The sequence below is a fragment of the Sceloporus undulatus genome, chromosome 4 (genome assembly GCF_019175285.1).
Source record: "Sceloporus undulatus isolate JIND9_A2432 ecotype Alabama chromosome 4, SceUnd_v1.1, whole genome shotgun sequence".
Lineage (NCBI taxonomy): Eukaryota > Metazoa > Chordata > Lepidosauria > Squamata > Phrynosomatidae > Sceloporus > Sceloporus undulatus.
This window is the reverse complement of record NC_056525.1, coordinates 109,537,775-109,558,363: the sequence shown is the minus strand read 5'-3', so window position 1 is coordinate 109,558,363 and position 20,589 is coordinate 109,537,775. Positions and strand designations below refer to the sequence as shown.

At 40.0% G+C, this 20,589-nt stretch overlaps 1 protein-coding gene across 1 annotated transcript in view; it reads right to left on the bottom strand.

Annotated features, from left to right (window-relative positions):
- Window positions 1-20,589, bottom strand: part of ARHGAP29 (Rho GTPase activating protein 29) — a 117,052-nt gene that overhangs the window by 95,990 nt on the left and 473 nt on the right. The gene's annotated exons all lie outside the window — the stretch shown is intronic.

Genomic DNA, 20,589 nt, shown 5'->3' with positions numbered 1-20,589 from the left:
TCTATGAGAACCATTCTTAACAGATACCCCCTTCAATATTGAATTAACATTTATTAATTTAAAAAATTATATCCCTCTATACTTCTTCCCAGTCATGCTAACAGCTGGGTTTCAAAAGCTATTTTTTAAAAATGAGAACTCAGTGAATCTCCCAAATAATTCATCCTGACCACCCTGTATTCTAAAGCGTGTACATAGATTTTTGTAAGTTTTTACATTCCACAAAGCTGATAAGGAATTCCAGGTCCATCTAGGAAATGGGATCAGTTTGCAGAAATGGTTAAATATGTTTCTTAGCACAGGGAGTTGAACAGAAGTTCTTTTCACCTTGTAGTATAAATGCAAGCAAAATTCCAGTCAAGAAAGACAGGGCCAAGATCCATCAGAAGCATACCCTCCAAACTCTGTTGCAAGACCTGTTGATACAAGTGGAAAATGCACAACAGTTTTCATTTCATAGCTGTTTTTTAAACTTATATTAAATTATTAAATAAATGTGACATAGTGCATAATGTAAATATTTTTTAACAGAAACTCACCAGACATTGCATTGTATCTGCCCCCAAAGTATGATTTTCCAAGTTTATCTGAAATCTTTGGTTCATAAGTTCACAGCTTGAGAAAATAACAATAAATTTAACATTCAACACTGAGGTATCCGTCCATAGATGCATAGGTGGAAATTCCTTGTTGTCACTGATGAAATTATTAAAAGGAAACCATGTTATTTATTTTATTTATTGTTGAAAAGAAAATATAATATATATATTTTATATAAAAATATTTAAAAATGTATCATCATGTACAGCAGATGTTAGTTTTTCTGTAAGCACTATTTCCCAAATATTTTTATACCAGGCTTCAATTGAGGGTTGGTCAGTTTTTCCAAGTTTTGAGCTATTATCAATCTTGCAGCAAAAGCAAAAAAAACAAACATAGTAAGATCTTTATGTGTTAATGACTCACAACTGTCACAAAAGACTAAGAAAAGTCATGTTTGGGGGTCAACCGGAACTGCTTGCTTTGTAATTTGACTTATTCTTAGAAATATCTTTTTTCAACATTCAGAAATAGTGGAACACTCCCACCGCATATAGAAATATGTATGCAATGCCCTACAGTTCTTCCAGCATGTATTAGATTATTGTTTGCCTATATATTTCATTTTCATAGGGGTTGGATACCAACAATATATTATTTTTAAATCATGTTTTCTCATATGGGAAGAATGTGCTGGAAACTTTTCCATACTGTTTTCTATTTAATTTTTGCCTCATTTGCATGTGGATCAGCGTCCCTTGTTTTCTTTAAGCCCTCAAGAGTCTGGGTATGTTGATTCAAACAATAGATTATTGATTTTTGATACTAAACGTTTAATGTTTGTTTGGAATGTTGTATTATTATTTCACGCTCAATTAATGGACATTGAACCTGTGCTTTAACATTTGTTCTGGAGTTAAAGTGGAACACCTAGTGTATATGGATCCACACTGGTTTAATAGCAGCTCTTGAATTTGTTTGCTGGATGCATGTTTAGCTTTTGTATAAAGGTTTAGTAGCCGTTATAGCTGTTATTAATTTCAATGGGGCTTGTAGAGAATAATTTTTATTGCCAGGTTCTCTATCCTATACACATAATCATTCCTAAAGCATAAAGCCAGGCCCATTCAAAGTAAAACTAAAATCGAACTATAGCGAGGCACCAAGGAAACGCATTCACTGAACACTACCTCCCCATTTTGTATAACTTATTTTTTTATATTTGAAAGCTCTGTTCCTTCCTTTGCACCTGCACTAAACTGGAATGATCATAGTTCAGGAATATGGGACAAGCTGAAAATCAAGTCCTCCCCCTCCTCTTCCCATTCCCTTTATACAAAAGAACAAGGGGGGAAAAACTGGTTCTTGGGAGAGGGGAGGCGGTCAGAACAAAACACACAATAAGAAGTTCTGATTTTTATGCCAGTCTCAACTATTTTGCTTGGCATCTACCCTCAGATTCTTTGCCAAGGCTCAATATTGCATTGGAACATGCACAAACAGAACAGTAACTAAGGAGCAGACTAGCATGTTAATATTTCAGGTGGGAGGCAAAACTGAGAACAACAAAATATGCTTGGTTTCTAGGAAGTGTTTACAACACATCCAGACTCAAGCTCTCATGAGTATCTTACTGTGTTTTGTCATACCAAATGTACCTGCCTAAATCTTCAAGGGTACATTAACTACTTTTATCCAATCTTTGTAATATGGTCAAGAGATCAGCAGAGATCTAGCTTACAGTCCCTTACACAGAAAAGTTGCTTTAAATCCCATGATTTCAATGGCAATTAACTAAAAATTGGAAAAGTTAACAGTTTGGATTACAGATGCCAGAATCTCACAACTATCACAAGCACAAGCTGGAAGTTCTGTGAGTTGTAGTTTAGAAGAGGAATTTTTCCAGGTTCTATATTTAGGCACAGGATTATGGACACAAATGAAATACAAATTAGGTCCTTTATAGAAACTTACCCTCAGGGCTCCAGTCCAGATCAGCTTGAGGAACTCAAGAGACAGCTGCTGTTGTGGATTAGAGGGAGAAAGTAGAATCACCTGTAAATCCAGTGGTTGCTATTTGGAGGTAACCATAGAACATCTTTAATACTGGCTTTTACCTCTAAAAGCCAGAAGCTGCAGCAGAGTGGATTGTTATTTTTCTACTTCAGTGCTTGTTTTCTAGAAGTTGCAGGTCAAAGAGAAATCTGGTAAGTGATGCTACCCTCTGAGTTGTTATTATTATTATTAAACTTTATTTATAAAGCGCTATAAGTTTACACAGCAATGTACATAAAATAAAATAAAATGGACCTGCCAGTGGACATTCTAGAAAATAGAATATAATACAAAATTGATACACAATATCATTCAACCAAGTCTAACTGCACTGATGAATAAAAGCTTTACCAATTGAATGTTCCCCTGTTTCACATAGAATCATAGAGGTGGAAGGGGCATCACAGGCCACAAATCTAGCCTCCTGCTCATTGCAAGATCTGTAGCTAAAGCATCCCCAGCAGTAGCTATCCAGCCTCTTGCTCAAGACATTCAGAGAAGGAGACCCCATCACATCTCTAATACTGTACACGCTAAAATAGCATTTGCCTTTTTTGCTGCAGCATCGCACTATTGGCTGATGTTCAATTTATGTTCAACAATAATCCCAAGGTTTTTCCTACATGTAATACTATTGAGCTATGTATTCTACCATACTATACTTGTGCATTTAATTTTTGTGGCCTAAATGTAGAATTTTGCAGTTATCTGTATTACATTTAATTTTATAAATGTTCGGCCACTTTTCTGGTTTACTCAGGTCCTTTTGAATTCTTTCCCCTCTTCCAATGTGTTAGCCACCCCTTCTAGTTTTTAGTCATCTGCAAACTTGTCATCTAAGTCATTGATAAAAATGTTGAAGAGTAATGGCCCTAGGACAGAACCCTAAGGCACTCCATTTGAGATGCCCTTCCAGTGTGCAGCTAGTGACATCTTTTCAAAATTTTCTAAATTTAACTGGCCACATCTTTGAAACAAATAAAGCCTTTCTGCTTTTTTTTCTTCTCAGACTTGTGGTCTAGTTGCTACCCAATGAGCAACTCCATGTTAGTGAAGATCTTTCTTGAGAGAGTTCAAACTGTGTTGTACCCTCTTAGCTTGGCCCTGGAGATAGGTGTGCATGTGTTTTACAGTACTGAAGGCAATTTGAAAGAGAGCTTGCTGTCTCCTGAGTGTAGATTCAGGTCCCATACAGACAGGCCAAAATAAAACTGCTTCAGGTCACTTTGGAAGTATGCTGTTTAAATGATGCATACATCCTAAGAGGTGAATCTGTCTGCCATCTATTTATTTATCTGCCCACCCTCCATTGTCCTTGATTCCCTTGGGGACACAAAGTTTGCTTAGCCCTGGAAAGAAGGAAGGAAACTCCACTGAATCACATGGGACTTAATTCTCAAGGAAGTGTGTATGGGACTGTAGCTTAAAACACACCAAGAGAAATCTGTTAGCTGCTGAACAGGATTTGGAGCTCCTTGTTGCAGAGGTACAGCAACTGCTGTTTGGCAACCATGATAAATCCTCCCCATAAAAGTAGGGTGTTTGTGAGCCTGATACTGTGTCTCCCCATCCTGCCCTGCCCTTCCTCCTCCAATGCACTACTTGCCAACACTGGCGAGGCCCTGAAAGGAGATAGAGGGCAGGAATCCAGTGGAGAGAGAGATCTGCGTAACTGAGCAATATTTGTGCTGGTCTCAAGATAGTTGGGGAATGTTAGCACAAGAAGTCGTGATGTCTCCATACAGCTTGCATCATCTCTCTCTGCACTCTTGGAGCTGTGGACTGGGTTGCTCACATGCTGATGTATTATTTGCTTTTGCAAAGTGTGTTTATGCTGCCCTTCAATAAAAATTCCAGGGGCAGTTTCTAAAAAAGCAGTAGCAAATGATAGATACATCCCAATTTTAAAGTATTAGCTGTGTTTTGTATATAATTCCAAGCCAGGCATGCTTGCTTTGTAAATCACCATGTGTACAGCCTATGTGCTGGTGCATACAGTCCATTCCCTCCTGCTTTCAGCCTCCCACTCATGTGTTTCGGTACATGAACCAGATGTGGACAGCTTAGTCTCAACGTTAAATCCAAGTTGAGGATTATGGGTTACTGTGGTAAAAAAACAAAAACAAATCACAAACTAGCTTTAAGCCAAAGTTTATTGTTGGCTAATGTGGTTCCCCCCCCCACCCCAGCACAGTAAACCATTGTCCAAGTTTTCAGTGTAACATTAAACTATGGCATGTTACAGACCACCATTTAGTACGCGCTCTTAGAAAGGGGCGTGCTAGGGTTAGGAAGGGTCTTACCTTCCTAACTGGCCCCGGCCCTAGTACGCGTGGAGTGCATAGTAAATGGTGGCACCCATCCACACAGGCGCCGCAATCTTTACGTCTCGGACGCACAGCGTCCGGACGTGGCACAGCGGAAGTGATGCCGCGAGTGCGCGCCTCACACCTTGTGCCACTACTTCTGGGTGCCAAGAAGAAGCCCCATTTCGGCACTTCTTTTTAGCTGCGGCTGGAAGCCTCACGGTCTGGCCGCTGGGGCTTCTGGGCGCAGCTAATGGCGGCGGCAGACCGCCCGCTTTTGGGTGGTCTATAACGCGCCTAAACATGTTGGGTATGTTCACCTGCTTGGATGACTGGGGGTGCATTTGCACCATAAAAATGATGCAGTTGGACATCACTTTAACTGCCATGGCTCCATCCTGCAGAACCCTGGGGTTTGTAGTTTTGTGAGACACCAGAACTCTGACTGAGAAGGAAGACCTTGCAAAACTACAAATCCCAGATTCCATAGCATGGCACTACAACACTTAAACTAATGTCAAACTGCATTATTTCTACAGTGTAGATGCATCCTAGGATCAACAAAATGGGAGCAGGTGGGCTCACTCTTCATTACTCATGTATGTTTTGATTTTATAAACCATTTATTTTATTTAAGTGGGCCTTTGACAGTTGACTTAGAACAGTTTCAACTGGGTGGGTGCTGTATTTTTATTTTTGTTTAATTTTAAATATTGTGTATTACTATTTTAATGGTTTTATTTATTCTGTGTCTTAATCTAACTGTAAACTACCATTCTTTAGAGAAAGATGGGATATAAATTAATCAAACTCTACCTCTTTCCCCTTTTTAATTGGATCTTGTTTGAGTGGTCAGACAGCCTGAATTTTAGTATAACTGCTGTGAAGTCATGAGACTCTACTGAACCATTTCCAGAAGCTTGACAGAGGTGAACACTTGCCAGAGAACCCAGATCGGGAAAGGATCAGCTGCCACAAAGTACCACTATGCTCCTTTTAGAGGATAGAAACAAGGGGAGAAAAATCTCTGCATGGCTTTTCTCTTTCATTGTAAAGCAGACCACTGATGGTATGTTGCACAAGACCCAGGAGCTCCCTTTCCTACTTATCTTTCTAAATCAGTGGTTGTAAATTGTATTAAGCAACTGTCAACTCATTAGTGGTTACCAAATTTTTAAATCTCTCATTATGTATTGCTTTTTATCTCATATGTGTTAACTTATTGGATATGGACAGTAGGAGAAAAACAGGTCGCTATCTGAAAAAAAAAATGTTGGAAAGGATATTACCTACCTCTGTGAGAAGAAAATCTGGGACCAGAACATGAAGCAAGCGTTTTTCTCTATTTCCCTAATTGTATCTGGCTTTATGGATGCGATCTTGAGGTTTGGTTTCAGTGTTTTTCTAATACGTGTGTTCCCCATTGATATGAACCTAACGTGTTTTAAAATTAAAAGCACAACAACAGAAAGCCCTACACAGTCGCAGCACGCCCTTGCTTTTGCTGTCAAACAATGGGCCAACATTTTTGTTGAGACATCAATGACTCAATTTTGTTTCCTGCAAGTTTCCATTAGCAAACAGGAATCTAGATTACTTTTGCCAGGAGGCATTACAATGCTATCATTAATTTCTATTACACCAGCACATCAGAGCACCAATCAGCTGCTTTCTTTTTCTCCCCCAACTTGGAGGGAATGTTCAGCCAAGTGGAGTCAAAAGGGTATCAGTAAAGCGGCAATGATTATGAAGGCTTGTGGTGTTAAAAGAGAGCGAGGGGAAAAAAACAACAAATTACTTTTAAAAAGTGAACAGTCTTAATAAAAATCGCTGCTCTGTGTGCAGAAGGCTGATATTCCCCCTCATTCAGTTCTGTACATTAGAGTGAGAATCCTACAGCCCTCTAGATGCTGTTGAATGGCAACTCCCAACTTTCCTCACCATTGGCTATGCTGGCTAAGGCTGCTGGGAGTTGCAATCCAACAACATTTGGAGACCTACATGATTCCCACTTCTACTGTATAGTAATCTTTTAGCATGCAATTGAACCTGTAGTATTTGGACCCTTGGTAACTTAACAGGGTTTTTATTTCACAATATGCCAAACTTTCCTATGCATGTTCAAGGCCTTGCCTCATATCTGCCATATGTGAGGGGATGGTGAATCTTTTTCTAACAAGATGTGGTTCTGCTTGTAATGAAATGCTTACCTCAGTGGCCTAGTCTCAATGGGGCAATACCCGTCTCTACCAATATTAAGAATATGAAAATGCCTGTGGACTGACATGCTTTCCATATCCTTTCCCTTCTTCCATAAATAGGGTTGCCATTAGTCAGGACCTCCAAACCGGGACAAATGTAGGACAAAATTTTCAAATGTAGGGCTTTTTTGGGGGGTCCTACATTTGAAAAGGAGCCTCGCTGAAGGGAGGATTCCTTCTCCGCCTGGGCTCTGTTCTCGGGGAGCCTTTTTCCCCCCGCCTGGGCTCCGTTTTTGCCGGCGGAGCTCAGGCGGGGAAAGAAGTCTGGCCTCGGCAGGCGAGGCTTCTTTCCTCCCTCGGCTCCAGTGGAGCCAAAGAGGGGAGGGAAGCCCCCCGCCAAAGGAGAGAGGCCTACAGAGCTAACCGCTGTTGCACACTTTGCAACAAAGCCCAGGGGCGGGGGAAATCCCGGGGGCGGGGGCAACCCGGGGCGGGACCGTGCAGACCTGCCCAAAACCAGGAAAGTCCCGCCCACAGGCAGGATATGGCAAGCCTATCCATAAAGCCAGGGTAGTGAACCTCTGGTCCTCCAACCGTGTTGTTAGATTACAGTTCCCATCCTTGACCATAGTGGGCAATTGAGCCTAGGGCTGATGGGAGCTGGAGTCAACAACACCTGGGGGCTCAAATTGTAGAATGAAGCCTTACACCTTTTATTTGTGTTTATCTTGTGAGAGCCGTACAAACGTACTGAATAAATTAAAATTAACTATGATATAATTACAATAGCATTTTATATCTTTTATCAGCATCAGCCCCAGTTACCAGGGTTGGCAAAGCATACTAGTTGAGAGGGAAATCATGGTTAGTACTGACAGAAGCATGAGATTGTGTTTTAACAATGGCCAGGAAAGGAGAGGAGGAATTCCTGTGGGAGGAGAGAGGAGGATGAAGCAAGTCAACCATGACCAGCTCTTAGTCTTTTAACCACAGTTGAGACATCAGCATTTCAAATCTGTGCAAGGCCTCAATGATGTTGAAACTATGCTCTTACCCACAACATGTATTTTTATTTCCTTGGGTCAATAGATTCAGGCTAGGTGTGAACTTTGAATAATCTTACCCTAACATACTCCACAGTGTATGGTTTTCCCAGATAATAATTTTGTAACACAATAAATGCACAATTGTAATAATCTGAAAGAACCCAGAATATTTTTTCTAGGGTTATCTCATTTCCCCACAATCTCATTTTCTCAGTCCTTGGTGTTTTGTCACTGGAAAACAAAAACAATATGTTTCCCTTTGCTGGTGCATGCACAGCTTTTGTTATGGATTTTGGGGTAATTCAACTTTCACAGAAATAGGAACCACTACTCAACATCATGCAATGTCCATTCTGTCCATATACATGCTATTTAAAGAACTATTGTGCTTTTAATTTTCTGTTCCTCTTCTTCTAGTGTCCTGAGTATTCTAACAATGTGACATTGTATTGGGAGTACTCATAAAACACTCAGCTTCATTGTTCAAAACAACAGGAATGTCCCAACCTTTTATGACCAAATCCTTACTGCAGGTGTAAGGAACATATGCCCCACCGTTTGCACTGCCAGATTTTGTCAGCAAATGCCAAAAATGAATGAATGAATATCCAATTTTGTTCTCAACTGGAACAAGTAGAAAATGCTTGCTTTCTGGTTTATTTTTCAGTCTGCTACTGGACTGGAATTTGTAGCAGAGTGGGAAAACACCATTAAAACAGATATTTCCTCTTTGTTTTTAAGGGCTTTTTTGATTTGCTGCTAAACTTCAGCAGGTACCAAGCTGGATGCAGGTTACAAGAGGTCAGGGGTGGATAAAGTTGGTCTCCTGGCACACCAAAGTTGCCCACTCCTGCCTTATTGCTTCACTACTCCCTTTTAAACAGCTTGCTGGTGTATGTAGTCAGTTACCACCATTGTGAATATGTGTCATTTCAACTAAGGTAAACAACACTGGTGTCAGCACTCAACATAATGAGGAAAATTCTCAGAACCACAGATCTTGAAGGGCTCAATAAAGCTAATGCCACTCTCCATTAAAAAAAAACAACCAACAAAACTATGGCCCAATATTGTGAATAGGAGTGCTGAGTTAGGTGGTACCCAGATGCTTTGAGGATCAGTAAGGTGGACACACTGTGGTTTCATAACCCAACACTCTTCTTCAGAGAAATGAGCTGGAGGTGTTTTGGGTAGCAAGGACATGGCACCACTTTCACTGTGTGGCCCATTCCCAATGACCTCTAGTGAGCTTTGGAGGATCACCAAAATGGCAGTGGAGGCAACAGCCATAAAAACAGTTGGTGGTTATCTCTTTCTCCTTGGAGGTCTCCTAGGGCAAAGTTACCCTTAGCATTTGTCATTTGACAGGGGTGGCTCTGGCTGTGTAGTGGAATGGTATTCTATGGGACTGTAGTATTTTTCATTATGCATGTGTAAATTAGCCATGTGCCCTGCTATACAGATTACAGTGCTCTATTTGAGTGGGTCTCAAACCTAGATCTCTTGGACCTCAGCACCCAGAATTTCCCTACCTCCACCAGCATGATTAATAGTCAAGGATATTTGGTGTTGTAGTCCAACAACATCTAGGCTCAGATTTTGAGATTCATTTCTCTTTTGAAGGGTTGTCCGGTCCATTTTCAGCTCAGAGAAAAAGAACCAGAACACAACAGAGTTGGAGCCTTGAATTTGCCTGAGGACAGGTAGCACCTACAGAGCAGCTAAGGAGACACATATGTCTCTTGGTCACAGTCTTCCTCATTATACTGTGAAATATTTATGTGCCATGGTCCTGATCTACAAGATCTAAGCAGGGCAGTTAATGACACGGTGACTTAGAGATCTCTTATTCATAGGGTCACTGTAAATCAAAGTCAAGTTGATGGCAGTTAACAACAACATTTAAATTATACTAATAATTTTTAAATTTGTACCTGTAAATATACATTAACACATGCTGTTTTATGCAAATCTGTGTTAACCTATGCATACCTGCATGTCAGGGATAGCAGATCATCCTTTGTACAATTTCAGTTGTGATTAGTATACTGCTGCTAGAATAGATCATTATGTTGACCCCATAACATTTTAAAGGTGTAAGCTAATTCCACAAATCTACATGCCTTTTTATAAACAAAACTTTCTCTGTTGGTGGTGGAAGTTGTAGGACTTCAAGAATATAAGCCCCTAATCCGCAATTTGCTACAAAGCTCAGTCCTCAAAACAAGCCATTTTGTGATCCTTACCTTTCCTGTAGCAGAAATCCACCCAGTAAAGACTTGAGTACATAGCACTAATAATTCCAATTTAGGTATCAGCAGGACTCCTCTGAAATTGCTTTGAAAGACTGTATACATTTGACTGTGTAAAGTCTGCTGATCTTTCAAAATCTTATCATGAAAATTTTGTAAATGTATGCAGTTCCTTCTAATCCAGCTTTACTACCTTGAGTTTATGGCAGACCTATTAATTAGTCATTACTGAAGATTTGGCAGTTCCTACTTCATCATGATAGTTCCTAAATCTATCTGTCAATTGTCTTATTTCCCACTGCCTAAGTAACTGTGTTTGACTACAGGCGGCGGCAGTACTAATACTTCACAATGGCAGGTTTACGAAAAGTCTGAATCCCAGAACTGGCTGGCAAGTAAAAATAACAAATACTAATGAATACCTTTCCCATGACCTTCTTATTTGTTGTTGTTGTTGTTGTTGTTGTGTGCCTCCAAGTCATTTCTGATTTATGGCAACCCTAAAACGAACCTATCATGGGGTTTTCTTGGCAAGTTTCTTCATATACCCTCCAACATTTCAAAGATGGAAACAAGTGTGGCCAAGCAATGTCAGAGTGTGGTTAAGGTGTCCAAAGGTAATTAACGAGGAAGAACACACAAGCTAGAAGAGGCTGTAGTAGTTTGCTTTTGCCTGAACCTACAAGTAAGGGCAAGATTCTGCTTTTTGCTCTCCTGTTGAGCTACTTGAATGCAACCTCCGTTTGCACTTTGAAGTCAGTTTGCAATTGAAAAAAGCCAAGTATAAAAAGAGAAAGTGAGAGAAGGAAAGAGAAACTGGTACATTTTAAAAGCTGATGAAAAAATAGCAAAACAAAAAATTAACTGGAACTGTCTTACCCTTCTGTTCCCCATTACAGGTTACTCCTCTTAACTACAAATCTCAGAATCCTGAAGCCAGGATTACCAAGATCTGCTGAAGGTGAAAAGAAAAATAACAGAACTATCTGTTTAGCATTAATGTATTATAAATTATTAGAATTGCTAGAACAGAAACCTTGGGGCCTTGCTTCTAGATAGACCATAAGCCTCAGCCTTTTCTCTTGGCCCTGTATCTTCTCTTTTTGCCTTCCAAGATTTTATTATTGGTTTGCATTAATGTCTTTGCACTATAATTTCTGAGAACCAGCGTGATGTAGTGGTCTGAAAATTGGATTATGACTCTGAAGATCAGGGTTCGAATCTCCACTCATCCCACTGGATGATCTTGGACAATTCATCTCCTTGCATCTTCCTGAGTCTATAAAAGCTCACGCTACAACGTCTTTCACACAGTTAGTCTCAAAGGTGCTGCAAGATCCTTTTGCATTCAGAGGTGTGGTTTTTTAGTTAAATTCTCTGGGAAATCTCTGCTTTATGGCTGATAATTGGATTTGAATAAGAAAAAGTCAATTTTAGGACTGGCTGAACAAGTGTTTCATGAACACCAGAAAGAGGCTCACATGAAAGGAGAAGAGGGAAAGAAGATATATTTATACTATATCAATCTACAGTGCTTCTCAGGCTATGTGATGTGATGGACAGGCTCCCCCCCCCCATATGAACCAATGATCAATAACACATTTGTGCTCATTAGCTTCAATTCTTTTTGTTGTTGTTATTGTTTTGTTTCCTGGAAAGTCACCAGAAGAACAACTGGTCCAGTGACCATCTTTTTGAGTGCAGTGGTTCTCAAACAGGGGGCAGGAAGCCCAGGGGGTGCGCAAAAGTTGCTCAAGGGGGGTGGCATGAGACTTGGAGGCCCTGATCTCCTCCTCTTCCTATACTTCCCAAACCTTGGCAAGAAGGATGCAGCAGAGCTATTTCCCTAAAAAGTGTTAACAAATTTATATAGATGAATGTGTGAATGAAACTATGCACACTAAACTAACAAAATATTTTTATCCATATATTATGTCAAGCAGGCATGTGTCTGACATCGGGATGTAGATATAAAGGGGGGTCACAATGATAAAAAGTTTGAGAACTATTGGGATAAAGGCTAATATACTACAGTGTATAATAGTAGTACAGTCAGCCCTTCTTATACACAGATTTTTTTATACACGGATTCAAGCATCCATGGTTTGAAAATGTTCCAAAAAAGTATAAATTTCAAATATCAAACCTTGATTTTCCATTTTTATAAGGGACACCATTTTGCTATGCCATTATATTTAATGGGACTTGAGCATACACAGATTTTGTTATCCACGGGGGTCTTGGAACCAAACCCCAGCGTATAACAAGGGTCCATTGTACAGGCATTCATTCTCCTATTTGTTGTGTGCTTCTAAGTCATTTTCGACGTATGAAAGCCCTAAGGCAAATCTATCATAGAGTTTTCTTGGCAAGTTTATTCAGAGGGGGTTGCCATTGCCATCCTTTGAGGCTGTGACTTGCCCAAAGCCACCTTCTGGGATTTTAGCCCTTGGCTTGACCAGGGAATTGAACCCTGATCTACAAGTTCATAGTCCAGTACTCAAAAACCATTACACCATGATGGCTCTCATTCTCCTAATAGGAATCATGGATTTAATAGGTAGCCTTCAAGAAATTAATCTCTGAAATATGCCTGGAATTTCCATGTGAGTATTACAGGGCACAGAAAGGGTTATGTAGCACTCCCAAATTTGGCCATTTTTATCTGCAAGGGGACTGGGTGAGGTTAGCATTATGTGGCAAATGCAGGACTGGGAAACCCATATTAGCTTTGTAATGTATAATTTTGCCCTTAATAGCTCTTCATCAATAATTTTGCTCTCCCCTTCCTTTGAGAGAACTTTCCCACAGAATTGAAGTGCTGCAGGGAAAGCAGCCCAAAACACCATTCCTTGGTGGCGATGGTGCTGGTGCTGGTGATGTCTCACTGAGCAGTCCGTAAGAGGAAATGCACTGCTGCTGACTGCTTTGAAATCAAAGCAGTGGATTGTGATGAGGCACTGAAGCATGCAGACCAGGTAAGCCTGTGTATTTTCCATGAGGAAAGGTGGATGCCTGGAGGCCTCCGTTGGGCTTAATGGAAAACAATTACAGAATTTGTAGGCAGGCATTTTGGTGGAGATAATTTTCTCACTTCGGTGCCACAGGACACAATGCAACTAAGCTGGATTCAGGAGAGTGTTGAGTGTCAAAGGCTGTTGTGTGTTGGAGCAGAACGAGGCAAAAGGTGTATGATGTCTTCAGGTGGGAAAAAACTCAAGCTCCTTTTCCTTGGGCTGGAAAAATCAATGTGTTTTCCGACTCCTAGCAAGCTCCAGTAAGGGAAAACCAGGACACATTCCTGCCTTCCCTCATAACCAGCCAGCGGTTGCTCCAAGCACATTCCAGATTTGCTAGGATACCTTAATTGTCTTTCACCTGGGTTATCTTGCCAACATTCCTGTGCGCTATTACTTACAACTCCCATGGAGTGGAGCATGCTTGCCTTGTTTTTCCAAATCTGCCACTGCCAAGCCCCAATGCGAGTTCTACACACCTACGTTAATGTACAATTTCAGGAGCTCTCTTATCTGCTAATGATGTACAAGATGTCTGTGTGCAAATGCTCTCTTCGGTGAGTCCTCGCCGTAATGATTTCAGATAGGCCCATCATGAGAGATTAGGAGAACCGATAAGTGGGAAAGAGTCAAATACGCAAGCGATAGCAAATAGAGCACGGGGGGGGGGAGGGGGGATGGCTTATGTTTTTGTTTTTTCAGCTGCATGTTTTGGAATTAATTATACCTATTTGATGCAGGCTTGTTCTGAAAAAAAAATCAAATACAGTTTAATAGAAGGACTGCAAGCTTCCGCCTGCAAAACACGTAATGCAAATATTTTAATATGGAACCACTCCAATATAAGCAATTTAGAGGACTGTAACCATGGGACATGGGTTGGGCAATTTGCTTGAAATGCTATGCCATTTTCAGAGCTGTCTTCCCAGCCACAAATCATGTTGGAATAATGGGTACAATTTTCCCACCGCTGAGCTTTGATTGTGTAATGATGATAACACACCACAGAAGACAGCAAGTGGTGCAAAGCATTCTTAGAGACTAGTCCATCGTTTTTATGACTACAACCTTCTCTACCATCTTGAGAAATGTCATTCTATCCAAAATTTATAATTTCCTGCAAACTTTTCATTTCTCTTTCTGAAACTAAGCTGTAACAACAACAACAAACCTCCACAAAATTAGCAGATACATAAATAAAACTGCTGTATCAACATGGCACATAGTCATGTCCTTCAAAGTCTATTGGTCAGGCTACCAGGTTTGGTGGGAAGAGAGCTCTGAACAAAATGCCTTCCAGAATTGGTTCTATCACTCCACTTTTTCTCCCCACACATGGATTAGGGAGAGGAAGGGGCCGTTTAGTTCCTAAAACAGTTAGTACCTGGATAGCAGACTGATCAGGCATACAGTCTCGCCATTTTTGGAGAGAGGTATTACATTTTATAGATTGTATTGTCACCCTCCTCTGGAGATGCATTATATTTCTATTTAAGTTAGCGTAATCATTTCCCAATTTACATCTTTAAAAAAAAAGAGAGAGAGAGAGAGAGAGAGAGAGAGATTCAACTTAAATATTAGAAATAACTTATTGACTGCAAGAGCTGTTCAGCTGTGGAATAAATTACCTTGGAGAGTGGCAGACACTCCAGCTTTGGAGGTCTTTAAACAGGATGGATGGGAATCTTTCAGGAGTGATTTAGGGGTTGTACAAACAGCCCTGAAGGGGCTGCATGCAGCCGCCCTTTCTTCAGTCGGGTTGGGGTCACAGCAACCTCACACCGTAGCCCTGATCCAGCCTTTCGAGGGCACCATAGCTGCGGTGGCACAGCTATATGGCACCCCTTCAGTGCTGTGTCATCTGGATGCAGCGCTGGAGGGGTGTCATGATGCCATGCTCTGTCAGAAACGGTGGGTGATGTCATGGTGCCCTGGTGGTGTTGTCAAGGGTGTGCGTCATCTGGACGCGATACCCTGACTCTGCTCTCAGGTTGGCACAAAGTGATGGTCTGTACAGGCCTCAGTTATGTATCTCTAGATGGCCTGTGTTGTCCCTTCCAGCAATAAGATTCTATGATATAAATTAGCATATGCAAAATAGATGTAAATCTGTGCCATCTTTCAACTTCCTCACCCAGAAATGTGTAAGCCATCATTACTGCCCAGCAAAAAGGCAGAAAGCAAAAAGCGAGATCCACTAGGTTGTGGAAAGCTGACATAGCTCCTACTGGGGTTCTAGTTGTTCCATTCCAGAGAACAAGATTATTTCTGAAATGAAAGCTGCACAATAGTTTTGCTTGGTGGATTTGATCCAGTGATTTGTGCTACCATTCTTCTTCCTTTTAGTTTCCAGATACCATCAAATGGAAACCTCTCAGACTGATCACAATATCTGACGGCCAACATCAATTGTTTTTCAGGACTATCAAGCCCTCTTAGGTCACTTTCTTTTAATATACCTATTCTTCAAACTTATATAATTATTTGTGACCTTACTGTAGGGAGTAATTAAATATTTAAACAGGCAGTTTTACAAGCACACATATTTCTGATAATTTATAGCTCCATGGTGAGAGAGCATGGATTAACAAAATGCCAATTATAAGAACACCTGGAAAATCAGGTCAAAAATACTTCTGCAGTTAATGTAAACACAGAAATCGAGAATAGCAATATAACTTTGGCCGTACAAAATATTGGAGAATTAATATATTTTAGAAAGTGGAAGCTTTTAAATCATAATTTTTTTTAATTATAAGCCTTAGAATGGCAAGAGAGGTGGAATTCAGCTTTTAATTTCAAGGATGAAATATTATTGATTTTAATATTTTAATTTAATTTAATGGATTTCTAGCTAGTTTTTAGAATAAAAGCCTACACAAAACAGGTTAATTATTTCATTCATTTCATTCAAGTACATAATACATAACCAAACCATGGAAACAAGAAACAACAATCAGTTTATTAAATAATTCAAATAACAGATAGGCTAGCAGGAGCAACAGATAAATCATTGGTTAAAAGCCCAATACATTAACATTAAGCAAATACAGACTGGACTAAACAACTTTTTAAAATCCTTCTAGAGGTTGGGAAGGCAAAAGATACTTCCCAAGAAAGTTGTTGTTGTTGTGTACCTTGAAGTTGGTTCTGATCTATAACACCTCCAAGGAGAACCTATCACAGGGTTTTCTTGGCAAGACATGTTGCCAAGAAGTGGGTTTGCCTTGTTTCTTGGGAGGCTGAGAGAGTGTAACTTGCCCAAGGTTAGTGGGTTTCAATGGCTGAGTAGGGATTCAGACTCTGTTCTCCAGAGTCAGAGTCCAACACTCAAACCACTATACCATACTTGCTCTTCCCATTCTAAAAATATGATGCAAGCAACCACTGAAAAGCTCCTTTTTTCTGGTAACTGCCAGTCTTATAGATCTTATTGTTGGTCCAGGGAACAGGTCCATAGAAGATGATTTCAAAGTTCAAGTAAGCTCATAGTAGTACAAATGGCCTTTTGCATAAACTGGACCCAAAGTGTTTATATCAGAAATGAAGACTCTTTAGTCTTCAAACATTTTGGACTACAATTGCCATACAATCTTTCCACTGGCCTTGCTGACTGGGGATTCTGGCAGCTGGCCTAAAACAGATGGCCAAAAGGTCCCCATTAATAATAATAATTAATAATAATTTGTTTTATTTATATACCGCTATTCCAAAGATCATAGCGGTGAACAGCAAGTAAGCTAATTTGCCCCCAACAGTCTGGGTACTCATTTTAGCCACCTCGGAAGGATGCAAGCCTGAGTCGAGCTTGGGCCCTTTTGCTGGTCTTGAACTCGCAACCTTGTGGTTTCGAGCGAATGGCTGCAGTACAGGCATTTAACCACTGTGCCACCAGGGCTCAATTCCCAATATAGACCTTTAAAGACCAACACCAGCACCTTAAAGTGAGCCAAAAACAGATGGGTAGACAGTATGGCACCACAAGTGTGGAATGCCCTCCCTTTGGGGCCTTATTGGTGGCCACACTCATTTCATATAGGCGCCAAGTGAAAACATGACTGTACACAGTAGCGGTGTTACTAGGCCTGGTATCTCTTGATGCAATAACTCATGGTGTCACCCCCACTGACCTCCTCCCATACCATCCCATACAGAATCCTTAGTAATGTTTTTTGCACTGCTACTCATAAGTCGTAATTCTCATATATCACTGAATGTAATGGCAATAGTTGTGACATAAAAAAATTAAAATTATACTGTTAAATTACAATATCGTCATGGCCTGAATATATTTACATTCACATACTTTCATGTGATTAAAGTGAAAAATTGTTAGAAGGTCATGTTTTTAAAGAAAATTGAAAAGAGTAAAAAAATAAAAATAAAAACATGAGGCATCTCCTTTCTCCGCCCACTGAGCCTTGTCCCATTTATGCTTTTAAAGTAATGCAGGTGAATGTCACAACCCATTTCAGTCAAAAAAAAAAAAAAAAGAAAGAAAGAAAGAAAGAGAGAGAGAGAGAGAGAGAAAAGCAGACATTTGGAGAAGAGTGGTGTCACCCTTCTTCAGAGTGTCACCCAGTGCAACTTGCACCCTCCTAGTAACACCCCTGGCTGTTCATCAAGAAGACCTTTCACCTTCATTAATTCACCCAAAATACTTTTTAAAAAATTAAAATTTAATCTGATTTAACTCATTATGTTTTATGTTTTAGCTTCAATTAGCTTTTGCTGTTTAATTTGTTGTTTTAATGTTTGAAGGCCCCGAGATCTTTTGACAAACGGCAAGGCATAAATATTTTAATAAATAAAATAAAGAAAGTAACTTTGCCCCATCATGTGAAGAACAAATAAAGGGCGGTATAGAAAACCTGACCGGAGGGGAAAAAAATGTTCTAGCTTAGTGATTTTTTTTTGTGAGGAAAAAAATCAAACATATCCAACAGCATTTCACAATTAAGACATATGGCAACTGCATAATCACTTTGAAAGCAGCATCAGAAACAAGAAGAAGGCATTGCCAAAACTTAAACCTAACATTGTTGTTTTCAGTTTTGGCAATACCTTCTTCTTGTTTCTGATGCTGCTTTCAAGATGACTGTGCAGTCGCCATATGTCATAATTGTGAAATGCTAGTAAAAACCTGAAAATGGGGAAAGAGATTTTCATTTTCACAAATAGTAACTATTGTTAAAAAATTGAAAAGTAATTTTGTAAGGTATTGTATACCTTACAAAAAATAAAAATAACATTGAAGTCTGAGTAAAATGCCACTGGTTAAATCAACAGGTCTTACATCTGAGTGGAGAGGCATAGAACTGCATGGGAATTGTGCTAACCAACAACTCTTTTAAGTAATTATGAATATGAATACCGAAGAACAGTAATTTCAGATGATCATTTGGAAAAGTGGCTAACTTGAACAGAGGCGTTAAAATTACACAAAGTAAGCCTTGTGAGCCTCATACAAAAAGTCTACAAGGAGGCCAACGCTGAATGACATTTTGAGGGTGTGGAGAATGACACTGGGAAATGAAGGATGTTTGCAATTCCATTTGAACACAGCTTGATAGCCTCAAACTCTAGACTAAATGGGTTACACCCTTTAATCCTAAAAGAGATGGTTACAGAGATTAGCAGTGCCATAATGGGACCTTTTTGATGGCTTCTTTGAGTTGGGGGTGGAGTTGGGAACTTGGAAGAGAGGAAGAAAAGATAAAATGCACATACCATTCCCTTAGGAAGGAAATACAGTTGGGTGGGACCAGGAAATAACATTACTGAAACCCTTGACATAGGGAGCACAGGATTCTGGAAACATCCAGAAATAAATTTTATTAGACTCAACCTAAGTAAAAGGGGTCAACACGGATCCATCTTATCTGCCTTACAACACACAAGATTAAAAATTACTTCTGAAATTCAGAAAAGGGAACAACACAGCCGCACCAGTACAAAACAATACTAAGCTTGTGAAATGTGCTACACAAAAGGAAATGGTTTTGTGGCTAGCTAACAACAGATTGTTCTGGTAAACACTTTTGGAACAGACAGGAAGGAAGCACATTGAATGGACAGCATGACAATATTGTACTGAAATGTATGCATGCTGTTAAACTATTTTGTCTCACACTAAAAAGAGGATATACGGGGAGAAGAGAGGGAGATTTAAATTAGACACGTAGTTGGACAAGTTCTTCTGTGACTAAAGGCAGAAATACTGTATTGTGTTGTATTATTGCGATAACTGGTGTCCTATGCTTGGGCTGTCAAGTGTGTATGTGCGTAATATCAAATGGAGAAGTAGTAGCTGGGATGGGTATGCTCAGCACTCCTTGGCTTGCTGCTTTTCCCATTTAGCCTTCTCCCCAGGGTGGCCAGATGTCTTCACCACAAAGGATGAAAAGGCACCACAAAATGTAGGGCATTCAAGAAAAAATGGACGACAAAATAAAGCTAAAAGCACTACTATAAATATAAACCCATGCTTCTTAGTCATGCTCAAAAGGAGGGCATTTTAGAATTCTCCTGGACAGAAGGCGGAAATGTAAGATATGCCCTGGGAAAGGAGGACATCTCATCACGCTGCTTCTATCACAGCACATTTCTTGAAAGTTAGTGAGGAGAAAGAACGTTCTGCTCTATGAGGGTTCGTGAGGAGAAACAACTTCCTCACCCTCTCAACTACCTCATTTCCCTTTGAAATCTACCCCCATAAAGTGATTGGCAAATGTCTAATATAACTAATGCTCTGAAGAACCTGTAGCCTTTCAGATATTGGTTAACATTTCCCCATTGGCACTAGCCACTATAGCCATTGTTGAGACACGATGGCAAGTGTCCCCCCACCAACTCCTGGTTGTGAAATAACTTTTTTCTTTAGCCCAATAAAGGATCCGTGTTCTGGATTTAAACTGTGTTCTGAGTTGTGACTGAGAACATTTACATTCCTGTAGTTCCAGGTAATTCTAGTGTCTTTCTCTCTAGTGAAAGCAATAAGGTTTAGATTAGAAATTAAGGGCCCGAACAGACAGACCAAATAAGGTGCTTTGGGCCACTTTGGAGGTATGCTGTTTAAATGATGTATACGTCCTAAGAGTCCGAAAGCCACACCAAAGCCACGCTCCAGTTCAGTTTTGGTGCACCTTCTGGCCTCTTAAGATGTGAGTGTC